This window comes from Neovison vison, unplaced genomic scaffold (genome assembly GCF_020171115.1).
Source record: "Neovison vison isolate M4711 unplaced genomic scaffold, ASM_NN_V1 Scaffold_161, whole genome shotgun sequence".
Classification (NCBI taxonomy): domain Eukaryota; kingdom Metazoa; phylum Chordata; class Mammalia; order Carnivora; family Mustelidae; genus Neogale; species Neogale vison.
The window spans coordinates 12,501-24,735 of NW_025334950.1; positions in this window are offsets into that span (position 1 = coordinate 12,501).

Here is a 12,235-nt window from a genome sequence, read left to right on the forward strand (position 1 = left end):
CAGGCAAGCCAGGGACAAGATGGGGGGGGAGGTCAGCGGCGACAGGGGGAGGGTGCCCAGCGGGCGACGGCCGACCAGCGCGTGCGGAGCGGTTCCGGGGGGAAGGGCGCACCAACGAAGGCACGAGCCGGGCCGCCAGGTAAACGTGCACGGGATCCCACCGCCACCAGCACGAGAGCGGTCCCGCGACGCCCGGGGACGCCGGCCAGCCTCAGCACCCTTGGCGCGCCTCCTCCCCCCCGCGAACCGGGCCCCACACCGCTGGGGCCCACCCCCACGGGACCCCCACCGCAGGGGCCCGTTTTAAACCTCCGCCCGTCTGCCTAGTCCATCCCGGAACCACGACCCGGGGGGAAGCGCCCCCCAGGCGAGAGCGGCCCGAACCCGTGCCCAGACGTCACCGCCGGCGGCCACTCGGCACGGGAGCGGGCAACAGACGCAGCCGCTCGCACGGCAACAGGGCAGGAGACGCACGGCCGCGGGGGAGTGGCCACGCACGCACGCACTCGCACGCACACGGGAGCCCCACGTGCCAGACGCCAGCCAGGCCCGGCGGGATCCTCCCCCAACTCGGAGGGGGGAGGCGCAGGCCGCGGTAGGCAAGAGAGCGACGCTCGGCCCCACCGCGGGGCCGGCAGACCCCTCGCAGAGAGGGGGCTCTGCCCAACACGCAACGGTAGTCACCCCGCATCGGTGGCCACTACGCGCAGAGGAGGGGCGGCAGCTGGGGGGTTCCGGTACCCCAAGGCACCCTCTCGGATCGCTAGAGAAGGCTTTCTCACCGAGGGCGCATCGCCCCCACCCATTCGTCCCCCCGACCGAGCCCCGCGAAACGGCGTCCCAAAGGCCTCCAAGGGCCTGGGGGCAGGGGTGGGTCTGCGGTAAGGGATAGGCACAGGGCAATCCTGAGCGCTCGCGGCCAGAGCCCGACAAGGGGACCGCCTTTGCCTCTCCACGCAGGCCATGCTCCCATCACCGCCCAGAAGGAACCTCGTGCCTCCACCGGGGCCACGAGAGGAGCGGAGACGGGCACAGCATGCTGGGCAAAAATAGCAGCAGCCCTCGGGTGGCCAAGCGCCACAGCGCTGGCTCGGCCCGGCACGGTCACTCACACGCCCCGCCAAGTCCTCTCCACACACACCCCTGGCACGACGCGCACCAGGGGACGAGGAGGCGCCCGCACCCACACAGAGGGGGGGCGGGTTGGGCCTCCCTTACCGGCTCCACCACCTGCTCTTCGGACACACCACCGACAGCGGCAACCCGAGGGGGTCGCTGGGAACGGGAAACGACGCCACCACTCGGCCTCAGGCACCTGAGACAACCTGGAGCGCTCCAGGGGCACCACAGAGGGCCAGGTGCCACGCACTCAGCACGCCCAGGCGGTGAGCAGCGCGGCATGGGGACAGCCCTCCCCACCACAGGGAGGGCCGCTCACCCCACAGGAAGCCAGGAGTGGCATGCGAGAGTGTCCGCTGCGTCAGAAGGCCCCACACCCACAGGCGCCCTGAGGCGGGAACCGTGGGAAAGTGGAGTCGGGCCGGAGCCCACACCCCCCCGGCACCCTTTCCCCCTACACCACCCACGACAGCGGGTGGCAGAAGAGGAGGAGCGGGGGACCCGCGGGCAGAGCGAGAAGCACGGTCCCATTCGCCATGAATGTCCGTCCCTCGTCTGACGCGGCTTAGGCCCGGCCCGGGAGAACGCGACATCACCACATCGATCAGCAAAAAACGTGCCCAAGGAGGCCCCAGAGGGGGGAAACACCCGGCGAGGACATCAACCAGAAGGACCTGCTTTTGAGCCTCGCCGGCACCCCTCGAGCCCAGGGCAAGGACAGCCGGGCAACCCAGGGAGAATGCCTGACACGCAGCACAGAGCCTTGTGGAACGGAACAGGGGTTGCCACAGCCACAGCCGGGTGCCCGCAGCGCAGAGTGCACGGGGTAAAGGACCCACGCCACCTGCCCACGCAGCCCTCGGGTGCTGGAGACCAGAGATGGCACCACAGCCCAGGCCACCTGGGGGTAAACAAGAGCCGGCAGCGCACAGGCCCACGCAGACGGCTCAAACAAGCGAGGGCCGAACCGGATTTGGCACCACAGCCAAGCCCGGAGCCCCGCACGCACCCAGAGGCCCACAGCTCTAAGGCAAGTCACTCAAACAGCGTGTCAGCACCTACCTGGCAAAAAAAAGTGCTCCTTTCAGGGGACAAAATACCCACGCCATCAGGCGGGGCCTAGCCACAGGTCACCGGGACCTCGTGGGACCATGGCCCGGCCACTGGCCCCAAACACCACTCCATTGCCCTACACACACACACACACACACACACACACACACACACACACACACACACACAAAGGGGGGGGCCGCACCACGGAACCCCTAGGGCCATCTGGTCGACCCCCGGGAGCGTGGGGAAGGGTGTAGCCGGGACCGATAGCTGACGCGAGGCGGGGTGGAGCGGTGTGGGCTGGGCCAGCCAGGGCCGGCCGGGAGCGGCCAGGGCCGGCCAGGGCCCGGCCGGTTGCGGCCAGGGCCGGCCGGCATTAGCCGGGGCCGGGCGGGAGCGGCCGAGATCGGCCGGGGCCGGGCGGGAGCGGCCGGGGCTGGCCAGGGCCGGCAAGGGCCCGGCAGGGATCGGCCGGGGCCGGTCTGGAGCGGCCGGGGCCGGTCTGGAGCAGCCGGGGCCGGCCGTGATCGGCCAGGGTCGGCCGGGGCCAGCCGGCATCGGCCGGGGCCGGCCGGGGCCGGCCGGGAGCGGCCGGGAGCGGCCGTGGCCGGCCGGGAGTGGCCAGGGCCAGGCGGGAGCGGCCAGGGTCGGCCGGGGCCAGCCGGCATCGGCCGGGGCCGGCCGGGAGCGGCCCGGAGGGGCCGGGGCCCAGCCGGGAGCGGCCGTGGCCAGGCGGGAGCGGCCAGGGCCGGCCAGGGATCGGCCGGGGCCGGTCTGGAGCGGCCGGGGCCGGCCGGGATCGGCCAGGGTCGGCCGGGGCCGGCCGGGGCCGGCCGGGAGCGGCCCGGATGGGCCGGGGCCGGCCGGGAGCAGCCGGGAGCGGCCGGGGCCAGGCGGGAGCGGCCAGGGCCGGCCAGGGCCCGGCCGGGAGCGGCCGGGGCCAGGCGGGAGCGGCCAGGGCCGGCCAGGGTCCGGCAGGGATCGGCCGGGGCCGGTCTGGAGCGGCCGGGGCCGGCCGGGATCGGCCAGGGTCGGCCGTGGCCAGCCAGCATCGGCCGGGGCCGGCCGGGAGCAGCCAGGGCCGGCCGGTATCGGCCGGGGCCGGCCGGGGCCGGCCAGGGCCCGACCGGGATCGGCCGGGGCCGGGCGGGAGCGGCCGGGAGCGGCCGGGGCCTGGCGGGAGCGGCCGGGGCCGGCCGGGGCCGGCCAGGGCCGGCCAGGGCCCGGCAGGGATCGGCCGTGGCCCGTCTGGAGCGGCCGGGAGCGGCCGGGATCGGCCGGGGCCAGCCAGGGCCCGCCGGGGATCAGCCAGGGTGGCTCCTCCCCTGGTCCGCCTGTTGTCCCCAGGTCGGGACTTAGAAAAATCAAGTTGTGAGGGTGGGGGGGGACCTGGCGGCGCTCGCCTCCTCCTCTCTCTCCCCACCGGCCCCGGCCCTCAGGACCGCCCCTGGACCGCCCCAGGACTGTCACTGACTCCCGGCTGGGACTGGGAGAGGAGGCGAGGCGCCCCCGCACCCCCCGATGGCCCGACCTCCACGGAGGTCGCGGCCGGTGCCTCCCCTCGCGGCGCCGCCTGGTCTGATCCCATCCGGTCCGTTCCGGTCCGATCCGGTCCCCACCTACGCAGAGGGCCTCGGAAAACTTGGTGAGAAAATCGGGGGCGACGACCAGGACCCCACGCGAGCCCGCGGACGGAACCCTCGCGCCATCCACGGACTTCCCCGCGAGGCTCATGCCGGTCCCCAGCCGCCCGGGTGTGACACGGAATACGTGGCCTGACGACCGGCCAGAGCCACAGGCCGAACGGCTTCCTCGTGCCGCACGTGCACACTCTCTCCCGTTCTCCCAGAGGCGGAGGAGGGGGCACCGGCGGGGTGCTGGTCCACCCCTCCAGGCAGCCCCCAACACCCCTAACAGGAGAGCGAGGAGGAGAAAGAGGACAAAGCGACAGCGCCACGGGTTTCCCAAAAAAACTAAGGGTTCAATCTTCCACGAGCCAATCGCGCCCTGACACCCCAGAGAAAACGGGAGGCTCCCTCTAGTGTCGCCGGCTTCCCGGAACTGCAGCTCGGGGACCGCCACCAAATGCCATCCCTTGCCGATATCGCCCACGCTCCGGCGGGGAGACGCTATATAAAAGCGGCCGCCAGGTGGCGGCAGGCAACCGCCGCGAAAGACACCGAGGCAGACCCCCCGAGCGCAGGGCCGTGAAGTCGCGTGGCCGGCCACCAGACCGCCCAATCTCGTGTCCCAGCCCACTTCGGAAGGGCGGGTGTCAGCCTCGGGAGCTCCCGGCGGGCACGGCGTGACTCCAGCAGCCCAGGGGAGACTTGGGAAACGCGCCCGGGCCGCTGCCGCTGGAAGAGGGGGGGCCCCGACTGCCCACGACACACACACACACACACACACACACACACACACACACACACACACGCACACACGCGCACACACGCACACACGCACACACACGCACACACGCACACACACACCCAGGATGAAAACTGTTCCCTGTCAAGCATCAACCCTGAGCACTCACTATAAAAGTAAATGAGGAAACGCAGACAAGAGAGAAATCAAGCAAATAATGTGACTCTGAAGGCTGGACACCTATTGAGTCGAGAGAATTGACCAAACACCAGAAACTGCAAAAGAAGGTTTTCCTTCCAAGTCAGTTCCTCCGTAGTTAGCTACACAACGTTCTTTCACCAGTATTTCCCCCAAGAGTGCGACGATCCAAATAAGGTTTCCCAGTGCAAAGTTCATGGGCGCAGACTTCACACCTGTGATTCAAGTACACGTCTTTCAGGGCACCTAGCTGGCTGGCTCGGTCCAGAGGATCCCCGAGGAAGGCGACTCTTGATCTGTGGGGGTCCTGAATTCCAGGGCCACACTGGGTGGGTGTACAGAGCTGACAGGCCAAAGACATTTGAACCGCTATGTCGATTTCAAACACAACATAGGAAACCAAAACAAAAATCAGAAATAAAGTCACCCCTGGTCGAATGCTTTTTCTTTTTTTTTTTTTTTTTTTTTTTTTTTGGTAGAGGCCACGGGAACCCTGTGATGTTGGCAGACAAAGAGACATGGTCAGTCCATCAATGAATCGATGGAACGGAACAGATACCCAAACAGATATGCCCAAGCCCAACAAAGGTTTCACCTGAGATGCCTAAATTATAACCATAACCGCTATTTCTGCTTCTGCACCCTCGCTTGCTAACCCATGAGGAGATGGAAAATTACCAGCAAACTTTCTATAGGCACTCTGTAACCACACAACCCCCGCCCAGAATTGAACCTGGCAGAGTGGCCGCTCCCGGACCCCCACCCGGCTCTGGGCCGAGAGAGAACAGTCATCTGGCACCAGAGAAACCCCCACCCAGAACTGGACGTGACAAAATGACTGCTCCCGGACCCCCCACCCAGCTCTGGGTGCAAGAGAGAGCAACCATCCGGCACCCCGCAGCTTGACAGGGAGACCCCGGCCAATCCAGAGGTGACACATACCCTAGCGGTGCCGACCAAGCAGTTTGAAGAATGACAGCCCTTTGACCTAACCAATAATCTGTTCCCAGCCTTTTCCCGCTCTGTAGCGCGCCAGTCATATTAGAGAGTTGCTGTTTGATTTTCCCGCGGTACGTAGTGATTTGTTAGGAGATACTATGATGTATGCTAAGTCCCTGCCTCCCCAAAAATAGTGCATAAAAAGTGCCGTGACCCATGGGGCGCCTGTGTGGCTCAGTGGGTTAAGCCTCTGCCTTCAGCTCAGGTCATGATCTCAGGTTCCTGGGATCGAGCCCCGCATCGGGCTCTCTGCTCAGCAGGGAGCCTGCTCCCCGCCCCCCCCCCACCCGCGCCCCCGCCTGCCTCTCTGCCTACTTGTGATCTCTCTCTCTCTCTCTCTCTCTCTCTCTCTCTCCCTCCCTCTCTGTCAAATAAAGACATAAAATCTTAAAAAAAAAAAAAAAAAAAAGTGCCGTGATCCTGAGCTCAGGACCTCTTAGCGTCACCGGCAACGAGGGCGCAGAGGTCCGGGTTTGAACTCGTAATAAACGACCCTTGCTGTTTGGCTTTGACTCTGGACTCTGGTGGTCGTCTTTGGGGGGTCTCGGAATTTGGGCATAACACACCGATGCGCAAAGGCCATTCAAAGGAGGAAACATGGCCCACCTCCCCACGAAATCAGAGGATAGTCAGTCCAGTCATCAGACATCCACAGGCCCAACACGCAGGCAAGAAGGCAGACAAAGAAACAAGAAAACTGGGGGGCACCTGAGTGGCTCAATGGGTTAAAAAGCCTCTGCCTTCGGCTCAGGTCATGATCCCAGGGTCCTGGGATCGAGCCCCGCATCGGGCTCTCTGCGCAGCGGCAAGCCTGCTTCCCCCCTCTCACTCTGACTGCCTCTCTGCCTACTTGTGATCTCTCTCTGTCAAATAAATAAATAAAATCTTAAAAAAAAAAAAAAGAAAAAGAAAAAGAAACAAGAAAACTGGGGCGCCTGAGCGGCTCAGTCAGCGAAATGTCTCTGCCTTCAGCTCAGGTCATGATCTCCGGGTCCTGGGATTGAGCCCCGCATCCATCGGGGCTCCCTACTCAGCAGAGACTCTGCTTCTCGCCCTCCCGCTCTCTGACCCTCCTTCTGGATCCTTCGCTCCTTCGCCCGCCCTCCCTCCCTCCTTCCCTCCCTCCCTCCCACCACCACCAAAATTCTTTTTGAAGGAGAAAAAAAGGAAGAAGAAAGCTTCTATCCAAACAGCCAGACCTCACCCCTCCTACCAATGTGAACTCCAAACGGATCCCACACTTCCATGGGAAACAGAACACTGGAACACACGTGTGTGTGTGTGTGTGTGTGTGTGTGTGTGTGTGTCTGTCTGTGTGTCTGTGTGTCTGTGTGTCTGTGTCTGGGTGCCTGTGTGTGTCTGTGTCTGTGTGCATGCGCGCGTGTTGGGGGGGTGATTCTAGGGGGAGAGCTGGGGATCTAGGGCCAGGCAAAGAGGGTTTAAGACTGGACACCAAAGGCGCGATCCGTAAAAAATAAATAAATAAATAAACGGAGGGGTTGGAAGTCCCCAAAATTAAAAACCTAGGCTCTGTGAAACACCCTCTGAAGAGGACCCAAGAGCAAAGGACACACAGAGGCCTGGGGGATCAGCCGGGAGTGGGAGGTGGGGTGGTGGAGGGTGTTGCTCAGAGAGAAACAAAATGAGGAAACGCTCGCTCCCGGAGGTTGGATCTGGGTCACTAGGGGAATCTGGGTACAATCCATTCAGATGGGAAGTCTGCCACACGGCCCAAGGCAAGGAAGAAAACCAAGATTTTTAGGGTCAGGTCCCTTTGAGCAGGTCATGTCTAATACAAGGCCCCCGACTCAGAAAACCAGCGAGGCAGTTTAATGTCTACTTCCAAATGGACATGGAGTCTGGGTTTGAGAGGCAGGGAGTCCATCCCTGATCATCCCAGAGGCGATTAAAAAATACAGAAGAACCATTAGCAACGACAAACTCTGCAGGGCCCAGGGTCGAACGGCAGAGAACCTTCCGATTTTCTTTTTTCTTTTCTTTTCTTTTTTTTCTTTTTTTAAAGATTTTATTTATTTATCAGAGAGAGGGGAGGGGATAGAGAGCGAGCACAGGCAGACAGAATGGCAGGCAGAGGCAGAGGGAGAAGCAGGCTCCCGGCTGAGCAAGGAGCCCGATGTGGGACTCGATCCCAGGACGCTGGGATCATGACCTGAGCCAAAGGCAGCTGCTTAACCAACTGAGCCACCCAGGCGTCCCCCGATTTTCTTTTTAACACCCAGGCCAAGGAGCCTATGCGCAGGCACACTGCCGCTGTGGAGGAGCCTCGGGAATGGCCGGAAAGAAAGGAGCCAGCAATGGCAGGACCCGGGATGGGGAGAGGGATTCCCGCGGAACAAGGACCCGTGAGCCACTTGAGTCTGGGTAGACTGCCCTGAAGGAAACCAGAACATGTCACCCCTGAAAGGTGCCCACTGTGGCACGTCGGTTATCTCAAATTCAACTCCTTGAAGACACAGCACCAACAAGAAGGATATGCCGACCCTTCTGGTCTTCATGAGACCAAGAGAGCCAACTCCCATGTGATAGGTACCTTCCCTGGAACCAGGAAGCAGAAAGGCATCCTCCATCACCAGAGACAGGAGAGGGGAACCGGAGAATTAGGGTCTGAACCGTCCACATCGATAAAACTTCTTCAACCAGACCCACCCCCACCCCCACCCCCGTCTTCCCGGGGCTGTCTTTTCCAAGCGGCTACCTGCCCCTTGACCAAACCCCTTTTTTCTCATCCGTTCTTCACGAGTGGATCGAGTCCCTGTCTTGTCTGTCTGTCTGTCTGTCTGTCTGTCTTTCTTTCATTCTTTTTTCTTTTAAGATTTTACTTTATTTACTTATTTGAGAGACCGAGATCACAAGTAGGCAGAGAGGGGGGCTGGGGGGGGGGGGGAAGCAAGCTCCCGGTCGAGCAGAGAGCCTGACGCAGGGCTCGATCCCAGGACCCGGAGATCACGAGATCATGACCTGGAAGGCGGAGGCCCAACCCGCCCAGCCACCCAGGCACCCCTCGAGTCCCTGTCTTTAGGTCCTTGTGAAGGCGCCCCTGTGCTGGCAAACACCTATCCACAGTTGGATGCCCTTCTCTAGGGAAGCTCTTCTGTCGGATACCATCCTAGGCCCAGCCACAGACCCTAAGCAGGTAGAGAAGAATGTGTGTCCACCACCACTACCAAACACCACCACCACCACCACCCCACCACCACCACAACCACCACCAGCAGCCCCACCCCCACCCCCACCCCCACCCCAGTGGCAAGAATGTCCACCTGGAACGTCACTCAGACCAGATGTAGAGAGCGAAGGCAAGAGAAATGAGGCAACAGCAAGGTCTCCTGACCACTTGTAACCCGCTGATGAATCCCTGACACACATACAGGGTGCAACACCCCTACAACTCCCTCAAGGATTTTGTTCAATGTTTTACCCGCGAGGATTTGCTCTAGTCCGTGTCACTTCACTCCGATAGCCACAAATGCCCACGAGATGCTAACATCCCTCTTCCAACACGTGGCCCACAGACACACATCTAAAGACACACGCTTTGCTAAAACAAAAGGGACTTACCTCACCTTGACAGGACGTAGCCCTGCAAGGTCTCAGAGACCTTGCTCGCAGCATACACACATTCCTTGGAGACTTACCTTATCCCTAACCCCCACTAACTGGAAACTGTATCACCAGTGACCCCTCACAATCCCAGCACAGCTCTTTCTGCCCACAGGTCCTGTCCCCGTGCTGTCATAAAAGCACCTTTTTGCACCAAACACATCTCTGCAATTCTTTCTTGACCATTTCCCGGGCAGCTCCACATCCGGTCTGCCTGTCTGTCCGGTTTTTGTGTTTGTTCCTTCGTGTGTGTGTGTGTGTGTGTGTGTGTGTGTGTGTGTGCGCGCGCGCGCGCGTGTGTGTGCGCGTGCGTGTTTAATGGGGCTTTGGTTTTAATTATTTATTTGTTTACGTACTTACGTACTTACTTACTTACTTACTTACTTATTTTGATCGATTTTGTGTTCACAGCCAAATTCACTGGAGAATATGGCCAGTACCCGCAGGACACCTGCTCTGCCATCCCTCCCTGCTCACTGGCCCCGGCCCAGCCCCCCAACACTCAGAGGCACAGGCCTGCTCCCTGAGAGCTTCCACAAGCCTATTGACCATCCGACCATCCGTCCATCCGTGGCAAAGCTGGTGTATCGCTTACAAAGGATGAATCCACACTGTGACATCATCATCAGCCACTCAGAGCCCAGAGTTTACACGAGAGTCCACTCTTGGCGTTATCCATTCTCTGGGGTTTTGTTTTCCTTTTTATAACGACTTTATTTATTTATTTGACAGAGAGAGAGACAGACAGACACACAGATCATAAGTAGGGGGAGGGGAGCAGGCTCCCCGCCAAGCAGAGAGCCCAATACGGGGCTCGATCCCAGGACCCGGAGACCATGACCAGAGCCAAAGGCAGAGACTTGACTCACTGAGACACCCAGGCGCCCCCCTTCTCTGGGTTTTGACAAAAGTATCTTACCACCATCGTAGCACTCTGAATAGTTCCACCGCCTTAAAAATCCTCTGTGCCCTGCCTAGTCACCCTACCCACCCACCTACCCACCCACGCCCTCCCCCCACCCCCCAACACGCACCCTCCACGCCTGCCAAAACCCCTGGCAGCCGACAGATCTTGGTTTTCCCTTTTTCCCTGCCTGCCTGCCTGCCTGCCTGCCTGACCTCTTACCTTCCTTATCATTAGTTTGAATATCATTGGCTTATTATGAAAGACAGACATGGAAATTACTAACACGAGGCAAGATTTCACAACTTCAGTGGACTGAGTAGTTTCACGGGATGCCATTGCAATAATGATTTATTTCAGTCTATATATTTTCTCAGAATGTCACGGTCTCTAAGTAAGAAAATAGTCCACGTCATCTAGAACTACCCCGAGGCCTCCATATTCTGGGAGAAAACATTTATCGCCAACTTCCAGGCCAACTGGTTGAATCTCTCCACCCTTTCCTTTAGAGACTGACCAATAGCTATTCCTGTTGCTTAAAGTACTTTTCCTTGAGATTTTTCGGAGAGCCCACTGCCTCCTTTGGTTACAATTTTGGCTGCACTCCTTTGGAGCAAAACCTGGTCAAAGAGGGGGAGAAACCCTCTCCACACACCTGTCCGTCTATGACGCTGTCTGCTACAGTTCATATTCTGCTCTCCAGCCGACTGATCTCGTGACCCTCTCCATAGTTTGGCCTCCTTCAGCATGTCACATTGACTTGGAACCGTGAGGTAGGTGCACCTCTTCTGATTGGCTTATCTCAGTCAGGAATACACACGGAAGTTTCCCTGCCTGGCTCCCCACAGCTCCCCATAGCTCCATAGCTCGCTCATCTCTTTCCAAAGCCCCGAAAACCATTTAGTTCATGGCCTGGAGGTACCCCACTCTCTGTATCCATTCTCCTCCTGCGGGACTTCTGGATTGCCTCCAGGTTCAAGCCATTACGAATGAAGGGGCCATGAACGTCTGCGTATAGGTTTCTGTGCAGACATCAGTTTTCAACTCATTTGGGTCATCGATACATACCAAGGAGCAGGATTGCCGTGTCGAACGGTAAGAGTATGTTTAGCTTTGAGAGGCCATCACCCATATTTCTGGCATGGGGGGGGGGCGGGAGCTGAGCGGAGGGCTGTGCACGGAAGGAACAAGGTCACGAAGGAGGGAGAATTCAAAGATGCTGGAAAGGAAGACGTCACCGGGGCACACCCTTTACCTCGGGGTTTGTGGCAGACCCTAAGGATGACATTGACATGAGACGGAGTAACAGGAAAAGGAGCCTACAAATTTGTTCCCTGAAAGTGTCACATGACAAAGCCCTCCCAAGGAAAGCAAGACCCTGAGAAGGAGCAAATCCTAGTTGCTGGTATATTGAGTTGACCAAGAAGAGGCGATTGTGGAAGAGTAACTAAAGTACGTGGGGAGGCTAAAGGAACATACAGATCTGAAAGAAAGAAAGAAAGAAAGAAAGAAAGAAAGAAAGAAAGAAAAGAAAGAAGATCAGTTTGTCCAGGGTGCCTGGGTGGCTCCGTGGGTTAAGCCGCTGCCTTCGGCTCAGGTCATGATCTCAGGGTCCTGGGATCGAGTCCCGCATCGGGCTCTCTGCTCTGCAGGGAGGCTGCTTCCTCCTCTCCCTCTCTCTGCCTGCCTGTCTGCCGGCTTGTGATCTCTGTCTGTCAAATAAATAAATAAAATCTTTTAAAAAAAAGATCAGTTTGTCCAGAATTCTCCTTTTCATTCTCAACTTCCCGTCCTTGAAGATAAGAATGTCACTCACAGGGTACCTGGGCGGCTTAGTCCGTTAAGGTTAAGCATCTGCCTTTGGCTCAGGTCATGATCCCACGTTCCTGGGATCGAGTCCCACATCAGGCTTCTTGCTCAGCGGGGAGCCTGCTTCTCCCTCTCCCTCTGCCTGCCCCTCCCCCTGCTTCT